The following is a 15,129-nucleotide window of genomic DNA, read 5'->3' as shown; positions in this document are numbered from 1 at the left end:
GTTGTTTTTTATGCTGAAATAGTTTTAAACGTCCTAATTCACCACTCCCCCTCTTAGGACGTCACCGATCCTTTCAATTGGTATCAGAGCCTCGTGCTCTTGATAGTCTTAAAATCCTAGAGTTGTGATGTCCGGGGTTGGAATGGATTCCCATAGTGCTTCACTTTCCGATGGCATAAATTTTCCATGTTCAAAAATTCTAATGTCTTGTTATTTGCAAGGCTTATATGTTTGGAGATTCGTCGATGAAGGACTGAAACCTCGTATCACCAACAAGGAGAAATAATTAGATGCATTGGCAAAGAGTATCCTTTTATCATCTATATGTGTTGATGCATTCAATCGTGTTTATTCTCTCACCAATGCACATGATATTTGGAATAGTCTAATTGAAATACATGAAGGTACAAAGGATGTGCGCAATGAGAAATATCATATGCTTGTTACTAAGCTTAATGGCATCAAACAACTACCCTATGAAAGTGCTAATGACATATACTCATGTTTGAATATTCTTGTCAACGAGATCAATGGGTTAGGTTTGACGCCAATTGAAGATGATCAAGTGGTGAGAAGAATACTTCAAGCTCTTCTTCCAAATTACAAGTTGATCGTCTGTATCATCTACGATAACAATGACATCTAGAAGATGACTCCAAGTCAAGTGCTCGACAAGATCAGTACCCATGAGATGACAATGAACATAGGGGTGGAAACTTCTTCCTCATTCGACACCAAGAATCTTGCTCTCACATACAAGCAAGCTAAATGTCAACCTATGAAGGCAAGGATGAGAAGACAAGAGCAAGAGTCAAGCTCAAGTGAAGATGATGAAGATGAAGATGAAGAGAGCTATGAAGAAGATGAGAAAAGCACCTCAAGCGATGAAGAGATAAATCCTGAAGTCACCAAGTTCATCACACAAGTGGAGAAGAACATCAAGAAGATCAATGCCAAGATTGATCACCCAATCTCCATGAAGGACTTGGTCAAAATAATTGAACATATTAAAAAGGAGAAGAAAAAGACCAAGAACAAGAGGGAGACAAGGGGAAGAGATAAAGCATTCGCAAGCATAGAAAGATGGGTGAGTGATGATGAAGATTCAAGCTCAAATGATGAGAGTGCTGGGGATCGTTATCAAGGACCCCTGACGGCCCCTTGGCTTAATCAGCTCAGCCTCCCAAAGGCTTGGCCTCTCAAAACCTCTGCCTTCCGAAGCCACAGCCTTCCAGAGCTCAGCCTCTCGAAGGCTCGGCCTCTCAAAGCCTCCTCCTTTCGAAGCTCTGGCCTTCCGGAGCTCAACCTCCCGAGGGCTCGGTCTCCAAGGCCTTGGCCTCCCCCTTCCGAAGCCCTGGCCTTTCGGAGCTCAGCCTCCCGAAGGCTCGGCCTTCCAAGGCCTCAGGGCTTCCCGCTGCCCGGGCTGGGTTCTCGAAGGTTACTGGGTGAGTCATCAAGCCTCAGGAAAAATCCACCAAAAGGGAAGAACATGTCATACTTTGCCTGCGTGGAGGTGATCAGCATTAAATGCCTAGGCTAGTGGACGCCGCACTGACACCCCGGCATGATGGTACCTACTCTGACGCCCCTGATAGTGCGGCGATGTGCCGTAGTTGGCAACCGACCGCCTCCTTCAGGGGGTAGGCATCATGATAATTACCATGGTGGATGTTTATCTCCCCGATAGGATAGAAGGTAGTTATCCAGGATAAGGCCTAGTAATTTGGTCAGATCCCGAATATTTGTACATTGTGATAACTTGTACGCCAAGCTACTCATGACCCTATAAATAGGAGGCCATGGTCCTCTGGGCAAAGAAGGACACAACGAAAAAGAACACGCATCACAGCGAACATTGTGATACTCCTCCCATAGTGATACATTTTCCTATCATCAATATACTCGTTGTGTTCCTTCCTCTCAAACTTCGTCTCTAACCTTGAGTCTCCTCCTTAGGAGAAACTCTCGCCGTACTTGCTGGGGCAAGATGAACTCTTGCTCCAAAAGTGGCGCTGTCCGTGGGGATTAGAACACAGAAGTTCTAAGAGAGGTATGATGCCACCTAAGAAAAAGACCACCAAGGCCGCATCGGTAGCGGCCGACCCCCCAGTCATGCCTGCGTGACAATCTAGACGGCTATACGCGACCGGCAACGACAACGGCCCCCTAGCTGGGGGGAACAGGAGCCTTACGGTCACCACCGACCCAACCATAACTACAACTGTGGGCAACACCGAAGGGTTCTCTACCTCGAGGACCTAGCAGCAGCAAGGCGAGGCCCCCGCTGTGCTCCTAGGGTGTCACACCCTGATTTTCAAATTTTGCAATTCTCTAAAATTTTCCTAGACCTAATTTGAGTTTAAACAAATAGCATAGGATAAAACCTAGTTTCTAAATTTAAATTCAAAATTGACATAGGATTATTATTTGTTTGAATGCATTCATGCTGGAGTTAGACATTTAGGTTTTTGTTTGAATTGTTTGCTTGAGAATAGATTTAGCATTGTTTAGAGAAAGAATAGAAAATAGATTTGGAAAGGAAAGAAATAAAAAGAAAAAAAAAGAGAAAAAAACCTAAGTCTACCCAGGCCTCCCTTCTCTTCCCCTCACCCCTTCGGCCCAGCCCCAGCCGGCCTGCTTCCTCCGGCCCGTTTCCCTTTTCCGGCCTGCCCAGCCCGCCTCTCCCGCCTCCCTCCCGCCTGGGCCGTGCCCTTGCTCCGGCCCAGCGCCCCGCGCCGCACGCCCGAGCCAGCCCAGCGCCGTGCTACCGCCTGCCGCTGAAGACACCCCGCGCCAACCCGCCATCGCTCGAGTCGCCGCCATGTGGGGCCGAGCCCTTCATCGTCTTGTTCCTGGACTCCCGGCCGAGTTCGAGACCGCAGCGCCGCCGCCCTCTTCCTTGTCGTTCGCGCCCCGGACTCCTTGGATCTCCGCCTATAAATAGCAGCCGAGTCCCTTGCCCTCTCTTGTCTCGATTCCGACACGTCCCCGTGTCCTAAAATCCCCGAGTCGCGAAACCCTAGTCGCCGCCGCCCGCCATTGTCGCCTCGGACGGAGGTTCGCCAATTCGCCATCTCCGCGCCGCTTAGCTACCACCAAGCCGCCCCAAAGCTTCTACAGCGCCTCCTGAACACGCCCTTGCCCTCTCCTTTGCCTCTGGGTCCCCGGAGACCACACCCCGACAACACCCCGAGTTTTCCCGACGCCTTTGTCGACGCCGACCAGTTCCTGTGCCGTTCCAACCCCGGTAAGCCCTAAAACGAGCTCCCTGTGCCTGCCTCACCGTGTTACGCCGCTCGTCGGAGTCCCTAGCTCATCGGAACCCTATCCCGGCAAGAGTCCGGCGAGGCCGCCGCCACGCCATGCCCGCCGCCACCCTCCAGTACCGTCGGACAGCAGCCCTAAGCCTGAGCCGTCTGATCTAGATCATGTGGTCCCGATTACATATTAAGATACCTCTTCAGTAGCCAGTAGCAAGTTACCACGTGTCGCCTCTTTAAACACAGTTAGCGCCTCAGCCACATCACCCTGCCACATCTTTGGCACGTGGATGCCACGTGTGTGCCACGCAAGCCAATCAAGCCCAGTCAACAGCCAGTCAGCCATCCGGTCAGCAGCCACACAGTATATAGGGTTTTTCAATATAAAAATAAATCTAATAATTCCTTTAATTGGTAATTTTGCAAAAAGACCCTTGAACTTTTCTGTAATTACCTAAAAGCCCCTATCTTTTTACAATTTAGCCCCTAGACTTTTCTGTAATAACAAAAGAACCCTATCTTTTTACACTTAGGTCCCTGAAGTTTTTAAAATTACAAATACATCCCTCTATTTTTACAAAAAGGTCCCTATACTTTTCCATAATTACAATTAAGTCCTTTTCTTAATTAAAATAAACCATAATCTTGTTTTTAGCATATCTTTTCCATCGTAGCTCTGTTTTAAGTGATTCTTACGCCGATAGATTCGTTTCTCCGAGATCTATCTTTCTAGATAGGTTTTGTCTTGTTGTTTCTCTGGTTTGTGCTCTGTTCTTAGTATATTTTGTTTGTATGCTTTGCCGTTTATTGTGCGATTAGTCGTCAACGCCCCAGATCAGTTTGAAGAATATCAAGACCAGGAGCAAGAATACATTGAGCAGCAGCAAGGAGAAGGCAAGTGTCCTTGATCATATTGAACCTATGTTTTTAAATGTTTTGTTTTACAAAACTGCATGCAATGTCTGTTAATATGATGGGTAGTCACCTATGTTAGGGTTTTCCCTAGATTTTCCCTTATCATCCCTTGGAACCTAGATGGTTTATGGTTAGGTGTCTTTTATGGGTAGATTGCTTAGCCATGCTTTTGGGATAATGAGAAGTGTCATATACTTGACTAATGAATATATGCAACAATAGTGGTTAACTGGTTAATGGTCTAGCAACATGGAACCTTAGGCCTTGAGCAAAGTGGTTTTGTTGGTTGTCATGGTTATGATGTTGGTTTAGTGTTTGCTCAAGTAACCTAAGTAAGGACCGGTTCGTGGAGCGACAACCCGAGAAGTTCCGTACAAACATGAGACTGATATGGGAAGGCTTAGCCAATTAATTAGGGTTCTTCTAGTATTGTGTGGGCCAGATGGGAGGCTTGGATGAGGGAAGGTAATTCTCAGAAACCACATGGAACAAGAGGGGGCTTCTAGGTGGCAACACCTAGCGGTGAAACCTGGAGTGTTGGTGACACATACTGGGAGGATTCTTTGTAAAGGCTTCGTAGTGATCTCCTGGCAACACACCACTGGCGTGTGTATAGTGCTTGGCCGGCATTGCAACATGGAGACTTTAGTCATCTGCTTGCAGGTGATGAAATCACGACTCGTGGGAAAGTTGTACAACCTCTGCAGAGTGTAAAACTGTTATAACAGCCGTGCTCACGGTCATGAGAGACTTGGATCCTCACATGATTAGTTGGTGGTGGAATGGTTATGAGTTTGGTTATGGTTCTAGTACAGGGAGTACTCGATGGTTATGGTTTTGGTTATAGTACAGGGAGTACTAGACGGTTATGGTGTGCAAGGTGGTGAACCTTGTATGCTGGGAATTGGACTGTATGGGTTACATTCACTTAATAACTGTCTAATGCTTTTGAGTCCAAATATGTTTTCTTTACTTGCATTTACGCAAAAATACCATGTGTTAGCCTATTCTTGTTGAAAGCATGCATATCATTATTTTCCCACACTTGCTGAGTACTCCATGTGCTCACCCTTGCTATCTCCCACAATACATATGCTGCTCAGTGGAAGACTTTCAAGACTTTCAAGATGACGACCTGGTGTTCTAGGAACATGTCTTCCAGTCGGTGCCTGTGGAGTGCTTGGTTGCCGATGCTTTTGTTCCGCTGCCATCGTTTAATAGTTATAGATTGGTTAGTAGAGTTGTTTAGGTGAAGACTTTGTGTAAGAGTTTGACAATTGTAAGTTAAAGTATTGCTTTTGTTACTTCACCTGTGACATCCTTATGTGTGTTGAACATCCTGGGCACACATAAGTCGCATTTGGTTTTGGCTGTTAAAACCGGGTGTGACATAGGGGCTGCGGCCGGTGCTACCGCCGGAAACACCGCTCCACCCGAGCAGCAATCACGCTTGGCGGCACTCCTGGCACAGATGGAGGAGCTATGGACGGCCCTACGGGTCGAGCAGGAAGCTGCCCACACCTTCCCCGCTGCTCCCGGGACGGCTGGCGCATTTTGACCTAAGCTCTACAATAGGCGAGCCCCTCGGCGCAAGGACATGACCCGTTCGATCCCCGGAGCCCTGAGGCCAGTGTCTTAAGGACCCCCTGCAGGACCACGACTCTCCCCTGCGGGCCGACCTGCAGGCCATGCCCTTCGCAGAGGAATTTCGGACCTCGAAGTTACCCAAGTTTAAAGGCAATTCAGACCCCGACGAGTTCACCCAATCCTACGCCCTAGCCATAGAGGCCAGTGGGGGCGCACCAGCCACCATGGCTAAATGCTTCCCCCTCACCCTAGAAGGGGTGGCCATACGCTGGTTCTGGGCGCTGGACCCCAGCACCATTCACACCTGGTCCCAACTCTGAGACCTCTTCCGCAGCAACTTCCAGGGCATTTATTTTTGGCAGCCTGTTCACTATCAGGCAGGGGCCAGACGAAACCCTCCGAGACTACTTTCGAAGGTTCTCCCAGACCAAAGCCCAGATTAGGGGCATATCGGACTCTTCGGTCATCGATGTTGCAACCTAGGGCCTGGCCGAAGGCTCCCTATATGATTGACTAAACTGACGCCCAATATGCACGGTAGAAGTCCTCATGAGCAAGTTTGAGGAATATGCGCGAGCAGAGGAGGAAAAACTCCGTCGGAGGCGCTCACAAGTTGACGAGGCTTCCCATGCCCATTCTGAGAGACCACACTTGCAGGTTGGATCATCACACGCCCTTGCTCCCCTAGCAAAAAGGAGCTTCGAGGAGGCCCTTACCGCAGGGTCCCAAAGAGGGCGGCAACAACAACACCGAAACATCAGCAATATCAGCACAAGCCGCGGGGCTCCGAACCAAGGCCACCCCAAGGGACGCGGCTGAGGATGCTATAGAGGCCTCCCAGAGCGAAGCCACGCCCCAAACTAGTGTTCCGAGGAAGAGTCTTGGTGCACTCTGCACGGCGCAGGACGAGGGCATAATACCGATAACTGTCGAACTCTCACCACCTTCTATGAGGAGTACCTTGGGAGGCAGGCGGCCTTCGCCTACAATGATGGGGCCCCCAAGCGGCAGTCCAAAGATCGCAGGCCATCAGCGAACCAACGGGTCGACCACTTGGCCTACAGAATCCTCCGTAGCTGGCCCCACCTTCACCACCCTAGTCATCCCTAGAATGGTACAGTGATGAAGGAGCGCGGGGCAAACAGATCGTCCTCGCCATTACCGGCGGAGGGAGCTCTGGTGGCACTTCGAAACGACAGCGGCGAGACTACGCCCGCGTGGTACACTACATCAGTGCGACTAGCATCCATCGACAGGCCCCCGTCTGGGCCGACGCCCCCGTAACATTCACCGTCGATGACTCTGAAGGGGTAAAATTTCCCCACTCCGTTGCCCTGGTCATTTCAGCCAATATCGCCAAAGTCGAGGTCCGAAGAATACTGGCCAACGGAGGCAGCTCGGCGGACCTTTGATTCGTGCATGCCTTCGACCAGCTCCGAATTCCATGAAGCCGGCTATCACCAAGCAGTAGACCCCTCCAGGGATTCAATGGGGCCCCCTCAACGCCCTAGGACAGATAGAACTCCCAGTCATCTTCGGCGAGGGCTCTGCATCACAGTCTAAGGTTATCACCTTTGACATCGTAGATGTATCGTACGCCTACAACGCCATCCTGGGACGGGGGACCCTGAACAGATTCGGAGTTGTACCCCATCACAATTACCTCTACCTAAAAATACTCGGACCCTAGGGGCTAATAACCATCGACGACGACCAAGACCTGGCTAGACGCATCGAGTATGGGCACCCTGCTACGCTCCCCAGTCGCCATATCCACACTATGACACTGGAGGACTTGAAAGATCCTCCGTCGGTGCACTCCAAACAGTGGTGCTCTTCGAGGTAACAGCCAGAAGGGGACATAAAGCTGGTCCCCATACACTAAGACCAACCCGACCGGACCTTCTAAATAGAGGCGAACCTCACCTCTGGGCAAGAAACCCAACTTTTGGCCGTCTTACGGAGTAACCTCGATATTTCGCATGGTCCCCGTAGGACCTACCAGGAGTCGACCGTAGCATCATCGAGCACTCGCTCTAGGTCGACCCGAAGGCAAGGCTTGTACGCCAGAGGTTTCACAAGCTCTCTTCAGAGCGGGCAGAAGCCGCAAAAGAAGAAGTCCAGAAGCTGCTAAAAGCCGGTGTGATCCGAGAGATCATTCACTCCGATTGGCACTCGAACACCGCCCTGGTCAAGAAACATAGTGGAAAATGGCATATGTGCATCGATTTCATGTCATTAAACAAAGTCATTAGGACTAGCTTGTATCAATTCAAGAAAATGCAAGAAAATGAGCACCTGTATCAATTCACACCATGATGTAACTCTTAAAATGACATTCTTGCCTGAAATCGTACGTGATTCTTCAGGGCACCCACCACTCTGGAGCAAGAGCATTAGATTATCAGAAAACAGAAAAACTCATGGATTCAAGGAAAAAAAATGAAATGAACCTAGGCCTTAATAAAATCTGAGAGTCGTTGGAACAAGTCTCTCTGATCATTAAGATTTTTCTTGTCAGCACCTCTACCCCCTGCCTCCATAGAGAGATGATAGACTAGACCAGATATTTTGGCTTTCAATGCTTGCATATTCAAGAAAAGTTGGTTCTTAGAACCACTGGTCTCTCTGGTGTCACCGTCAACATCAGTTTTTTCGCTAGAGCAAACATCAAGCAGTTTTAACTCAAAAACACAGAGCTAATGCTTCACCAGCAGCAATCCGCAGAGGACGATCCTCTGTTTCTAGAAGAGTAGCGAGAAATGTAATTGGCCTACATGCAGAAGAAGAATATAAAGATATAGCTTCATGAGCAGTTGGACGGATAAAAGAATACAGTGATTGAGGGAGCCTTCACTAACTCTTTCCAAGAATCAGTATTTCTCCTTGATGAACGAACAGTTGTTAAAAGAAATGTCCATGCAGATATGGCAGCTGCTAATAGAGGAGACTTTGGTTTTCTGACAATGCCAACCTGTAAAGCACCCCCAAAATAATTAATTTTAGAAGAAACTGGATTCCATACTTTCTGATTACTATGCAAAACGCCTACAGAAAGTCGCCCTTACATTTGATCCTGATTTTGGATGGATCACATCCCAGATGGCTCTCAAAGATAGCTGGGTTTCAGCAAGATCAGTCGCACCAACAAATGTGACAACAGCAAAGCAATCAAGTGCCTAAAATCATTCATCTAAGATTTACTAGACCGAAGTGCAAATAAATTTGCTGGAAGCCGCTGAAATGCAAAGAAAATTTCAACATTCAGAGATCATCTTTGGTGCATCGGGCCAAGTTTGGAGGACTCCCAAAAGCTGTTGATGTGACTCATCCATTATTTCGTGTGAACTACTTCCAGCACCAAGTGTGATTGCTGATGTGAAAATGACTATTGGTGGAGAAGAATACCAACCAATGGCGCGACAAGCTAGACAGCCCTCATTTGTAGATCCTTTTTCTATTGAATTAGTGAACTGGCTCAATAGTGTGACATATCTTCAAAAAAGGAAACAAACAGATGGTAATCTATCAGGTAAAGTTGACAAAAAGAAGGATGCCATTTTTACGACAAAATATGATCTCGGCTACTCACATGCATATGTAAGCTCACACAATTTTTAAAACTATAGCATAATAAATGACAGAACATGCATACTGCATTGCTGAAGTTACAACAGTGAGGGTGCACAGAAAATAATATATCCCGTCTGTTCACTAGTCTAATTATATACGATACTAAGGAATCATCACTAATGAATCATATTAACTTACTTGTTTTCCACTAAACCACGAAGCACAAACTTTCAAAAGCATCAACAAGAGCGTCCAAAGCTCTCTCTCTTGAGGATCCCCTGCACCATTTGACCATTCACATTAGCAATTGGTAAATTCTCTTATCAACATCACACAGATATTGCAAAGAGAAATTCCACAAAGAAGTCTTTTTTATGACAATACAAGTGAATGCAGGACTTCTCTTGATTTTTGTCAAGGAAAAGAACCTCATTAACTATACATAAATGAACAAAATGCATCACTGAGATGAGATGAAATAAAACTCTTTTGTATACTAAGTGTAAGAAAGGAAGGAGGAAAGTATTTTGGGAATGCCGCACACAGCTTGAGGCCACAGGCCTCCATGTATTTATATCAATAAAGGAGTGATTACAGGAGGTCCTTTAGGAGGGATTACATGGGATTATAATGATCCTTTAAGGATCACAATCGCAGCTGTACATATCTTCAGTAATTGGAGAATTATATCTCCAGAGAATAATATATCTAACACCCCCTGCAGTCGTAGCGGGAGGCTCCTAGACGCCAAGACTATCCCTAAAGTCAAGGAAGAGTTTGGATGGTAATCCTTTGGTCATGACATCGGCGAACTGCAAACTGGAAGGCACATGAAGAACGTGATCATGACCGAGGAGACCTTTTCTAGGACGAAGTGCATGTAGATATCTATGTGCTTGGTTTGACGATGTTAGACGGGGTTGGCTGACATGTAGACTGCGTTGACATTGTTGCAGTAGATGACAATAGTGGACTTAAGTGGGAAGTGTAATTCTTGCAACAGTTGGCGAATCCAATAGCACTCAGCTACAACATAGGTGATCGCCTTGTACTCGACCTCAGCACTAGAGCGGGACACTGTTGTTTGGCGCTTGGAAGACCAGGATATCAAGTTGTCCCCGAGGTAGACGCAGAAGTGTCACACCCGTTCTTCCCACTCTGATCTCTCTCTCTTCGATCTCTCTATTCTATCTCTGCCATGTTGGACCCACTTGCCATCCCCTTCCTCTCCCTTGAATCCCCTTCTTCCTTCTCTGCCGCATCACCCGCCTATTTGAATTCCATCTTCCTCGCACGCACGTTTAAGGAAGGGAGGCTCGAGTTTTGGTAACTGAAGCCCTGTATTGAAGATGCCATCACACCAGATCAATTAGTGAAAGAAGGTCAATGGAGAATTAGAAACTGAAGCCCTAATTCTTATCATCATGTTAAAGCCAAACCAACTGATTTGATTCCGCATCCTCCCTCTATAAAACCCAAATCAAACCCTCAGCCGAGCTCCTTGTGTTTGCACCTCCAAATCCCAATTAGTTTGTGCCATCAGAGACCTTGTGACATTGCCATGCTTCCACTGAGCTCCGCTGCCATTGCCGTGCCTCTTCGTGCATCCCCGACGCCGCCTGAGTTCATGCCCGTGTTCGCCAGTCGCACCTCGTCGTTTACCACCACTTGCCTTCAAGTCCCAGCCACTGCACTGAGCTCCTATCACCGCTGAATTTTCACTGTTGAAGCTCGACATTGGCAGGTCATCCCGAGACATCGCGAAGCCCGATGATTTGAAAACGAGCTCGCCATCATCTTCTGGTCGTGCCCCACCGTTCGTTGTCGAGTTCCAACCACCGTGACATCCTCTTCGCTCTTCTCAGGCCATCCTCCACCGCGCTAGCTCGCCATCATCGTTGTTCTGTGCCAAAGCTGAGGTAGGGAGCCCTTCTGCCGTCCAATCTTGTATGTGTGGTGAGGATTAGATCATCACGTACCCTTTCACGTGATTAGATCAGGGCCGTAGGATCCGCGATTGACGACTCTAATTTAATGAAGTGCCTCGACCACTCATTTTGTCTAGTCAGCGTGCCATATGTGTAGAGTAGTCCAACGTGGCCATCCAGTAGCGTACCCGAGCCGTGTCAGGAAGTCTAGTTAGCCGATGACGTCAGTGCTAGGGCAATAATTCAGATTTCCCGTTATTAAATAATTCGCAAAAATAGATAAATCCGAAAATATTTTGGGAATGCCGCACACGGCTGGAGGCCATAGGGATCCATGTATTTATATCCATAATGGAGTGATTACAGGAGATCCTTTAGGAGGGATTACAGGGGATTATAATGATCCTTTATGGATTGCAATCACAGCTGTACATATCTGCAGTAATTGGAGAATAATATCTCCAGAGAATAATATCTCTAACACTAAGCAACAAAAAAAATCTTTGGAATGTTCTCCATTTCTCCCTTTTTTATATACATTTATTTTAGGGACCACTGATGTAATAGTCAATGGATATTGTTTCATCAACCTTAAAAAAATCTGGCAGGGACTAGAGCAGGTTCAGCATCAGCGAGCATGCAAACAAAGTGTAGAGATATGCAGGCTCAAGGGTGTTTGCAAACATGCATGATCAAGACAGGCATAATTGTATGCATCAACAAGCTTTGATTCTGTATTTATCAACTTTCTATGACATGTCAATTGTCAAGATAAACAGCAGAGGGTAGCCAACAAGTTGACCTATTCAATTATTAACCAATCGTTCCTAACTTATAATCGAGCTGAACCTTACAGTGCAAATTTTTGTGGATAAAATCCTTTGCTACAAAGAAAAATTATAGTTAGCTATTACAAGAGAAAGGAGTTGTAGTAAGTTTACCGGTTAAAATATACTAAGCATAATATATAAACTAATAGATATACATTTCCACCATTTGTGAACCAGCATCAAGGATCAAGTTTAAAGGCAATGAAATATGCAACTTCCACTATTCTTGAACCAGCATCAAGGATCGAGTTCGAAGGTCAAGGAAATGTTATGAGCGAGAGTTAAGTATTAGATAAATCAGGAAGGAAATAAATTAGAATTAGAAGTCATGTTTAGATTGAGATAAGTTAGGGAGTCCGGATTATTTAAGATTGGAAAGAATTGGATTCAGTTCGGTTTAGGAAAGGAATAAAAGAGTTGTATTCGGATAGAAGCTAAGAGTTAAAGCTGGAATAGGTTATGGAACTGTATGGTTGGGCTCTATATATCAAGAGCAGTCGACACTCATTGGAAATCAATCAGGCAATAACAATTAATCTAGTCTCCTCTAATATTCTAAGTCTCTCTTATTTATAGTCTGATCTCTCATTCCTAGCAGCTGACACCGTCCGGCTATCCTCCTGGTGGTGTTTATCCCTGTTATGATCTCAGATCATAGCAAATTGGTATCAGAGACCATATCCTCTGGAGTTGAGCAGGAACAGTTCAAGGTGCTATTCATAGCGTAGGAAGATCTGTTGCGCGAGGAATTTCAGGAGAGCTTCAGCGACATCAAGAACGCACTGATCGACGTCATGCACACGGTGAATGGGCTTATGGAACGCATGACATCACTCGAGAAGCTCAAGGGTGTGGAAGGCATGCCAATCACGGGTGACACCTCTGCTATAACTGCGTCAAGTGTGGAGACCATCGTCAGCATAAGCCTGCCCGCCAGGTGTTCGACGATATGCCCGAGTGGTGGCAATAGCGTTGCCAGCGCTGCTACCGCGTCGCCACTAGTGGTTATTACCATCGCCGACCACAACGTGCATGCTGTTGCTGTTGCTGTTGTTGCTGCTTCAAGCACGGGCACCATCCTCGACACTAAACCATCCACCATCTCTTCGATGAGATGTTCCGACGACAATAACAAGAAGCTAAGGTCTGAGACCAAGTTGGCCATGTACCTGACTTCATCAACGGCCACCACGCTGCCGCCACACCATCTGCAGCCTTGCTACTGGCATTCGCATGGATGATGGTGTGGGATACACCTTCTGTCGATGTGGGAGCTGTTAGGACTGCAACCATGGTAGCCACCCTACAACTTGAGGATGAACTGTCTCCAAAGGAAGGGAGAGATGCTATGGGTGAGAGTTAAGTATTAAATAAATTATGAAGAAAATAAATTAGAATTAAAAGTCAAGTCTAGATTGTGATAAGTTTGGGAGTCTGGATTAGCTAAGATTGGAAAGAATTAGATTCAGTTCGGTCTAGGAAAGGAATAAAATAGTTGCTCGGATAGGAGATAGAGTTAGAGTCGGAATAGGTTATGGAATTGTATAGCTAGGCTCTCTATATATCAAGAGCAGCCGACACCCCTTGGAAATCAATCAAGCAATAACAATTAATCTAGTCTCCTCTAATATTATTCTAAGTCTATCTCATCTATAGTCTAATCTCTCATCCCTAGCAGCCTACGCCATCTAGCTATCCTCTCGGCGGTGTTTATCCCCGTTATGATCTCAGATCATAACAGAAATATGCAACTGAAAATTTACACTAAATGTGAGATATTCCAAAATGTACAAGAAATGTGGTCACATCTTCTGATTATTCATGACTAATAAAAATTAAAGCCACTTCAACACTACTAATTGCTAGCCATAGGTTGCAATTGTGAGAGCATAAAATTAAGGTATGGATAATTGCACAAGGCCCATTTGAGCAAGTCAAAATGGTACACCTCAGCTGACTCTAAACCTCGCCACCTACGACTCTTGTGCAAGAGAAAACAAAGGCAGAAGAACATACAGAAAAGAGACAACTAACAGCAGCAAAGTAGTAGAATTTGTTTCTCTCTCTCTCTCTCTAACACACATTTTAAGGATAGAGAGTGTATGGATGTAGATTAGAAAAACTAGACAAGGTAGGAATGTATGAGAGTTAGGGTCAAGAGAAAATGGATTGTAGAGGTTATCTTTTATGTTATCTCTATATGATGTGGATGCTTCCGAGATAACCTTGAGAAGAGATTGCTGTACAGGCATGGCAATGCATGACTCGACAACAATACGAAAACTACATAATTGATAGCCAAGCAACCATGAACATTAACAGCTCTGCACTCTAAAATTATTGTGAGCATCAAGGTTAAGCGATTCCTACCAAAAAAAATCAACTAGCAGCCCAAACCATGAATACACAAACGCACGATGCTAAAAATCATCAAGGACATAGACAAAGAACAGTATCATTCACCTCTTCTCGAAGAGATCGTCGATGTACTTGTCATGAACGAACTCCTGCGAGCTGACATGCTCAGTTGCCTGCGCGAGCTGGAGGTCCGACAGCGCGGTAGACATAGAGCTCACGCTCTCGGCGTCGCTGCTTACGTCAAGCTGGTCATCCACACCACCACCACCACCCCGACCGCCCTTGTTCCTCTCACCTAAACAACCCACACCAAATTAAGCACAATTACCAGCCAAATAGCAAAGAGCCAACCTAGAAAGCCCAAGAAATGGACGACAAGGCATACTCTTTCCCATGGCGACGGCGGACGGTACAAGAAGCGAAGAATTTAAGAACCGGCCGGGGATCAGGAGCAGACGGAGCGCCTTCCTCCCGTTCGCCAAGGACAAGGCTGTGGCGGAGGGCACCATCACCGCGGCGCTGCCGGAGCTCGCCCTCGCATCAGCGGAGAAAGACGCGGTCGCCTCTGCCACCGAGGTTGAATGGAAGCCGACCTCGACCGCGCCGAAAGGGCAGGCAATGCCGACCCCACCGCAGACCAACAGGAAGGCTCGGCAGTGCTGGTCGCCGGAGCTGCAA

At 46.7% G+C, this 15,129-nt stretch overlaps 1 pseudogene; it reads right to left on the bottom strand.

The window, feature by feature from the left end:
- Positions 1 to 7,892: 7,892 nt before the first annotated feature.
- On the bottom strand, positions 7,893 to 14,846 carry LOC133910627 (uncharacterized; annotated as a pseudogene).
- Positions 14,847 to 15,129: the final 283 nt, after the last annotated feature.

This window comes from Phragmites australis, chromosome 3 (genome assembly GCF_958298935.1).
Source record: "Phragmites australis chromosome 3, lpPhrAust1.1, whole genome shotgun sequence".
In the NCBI taxonomy this organism is placed as follows: Eukaryota; Viridiplantae; Streptophyta; class Magnoliopsida; order Poales; family Poaceae; genus Phragmites; species Phragmites australis.
This window is presented reverse-complemented; position numbering and strand designations above follow the sequence as displayed.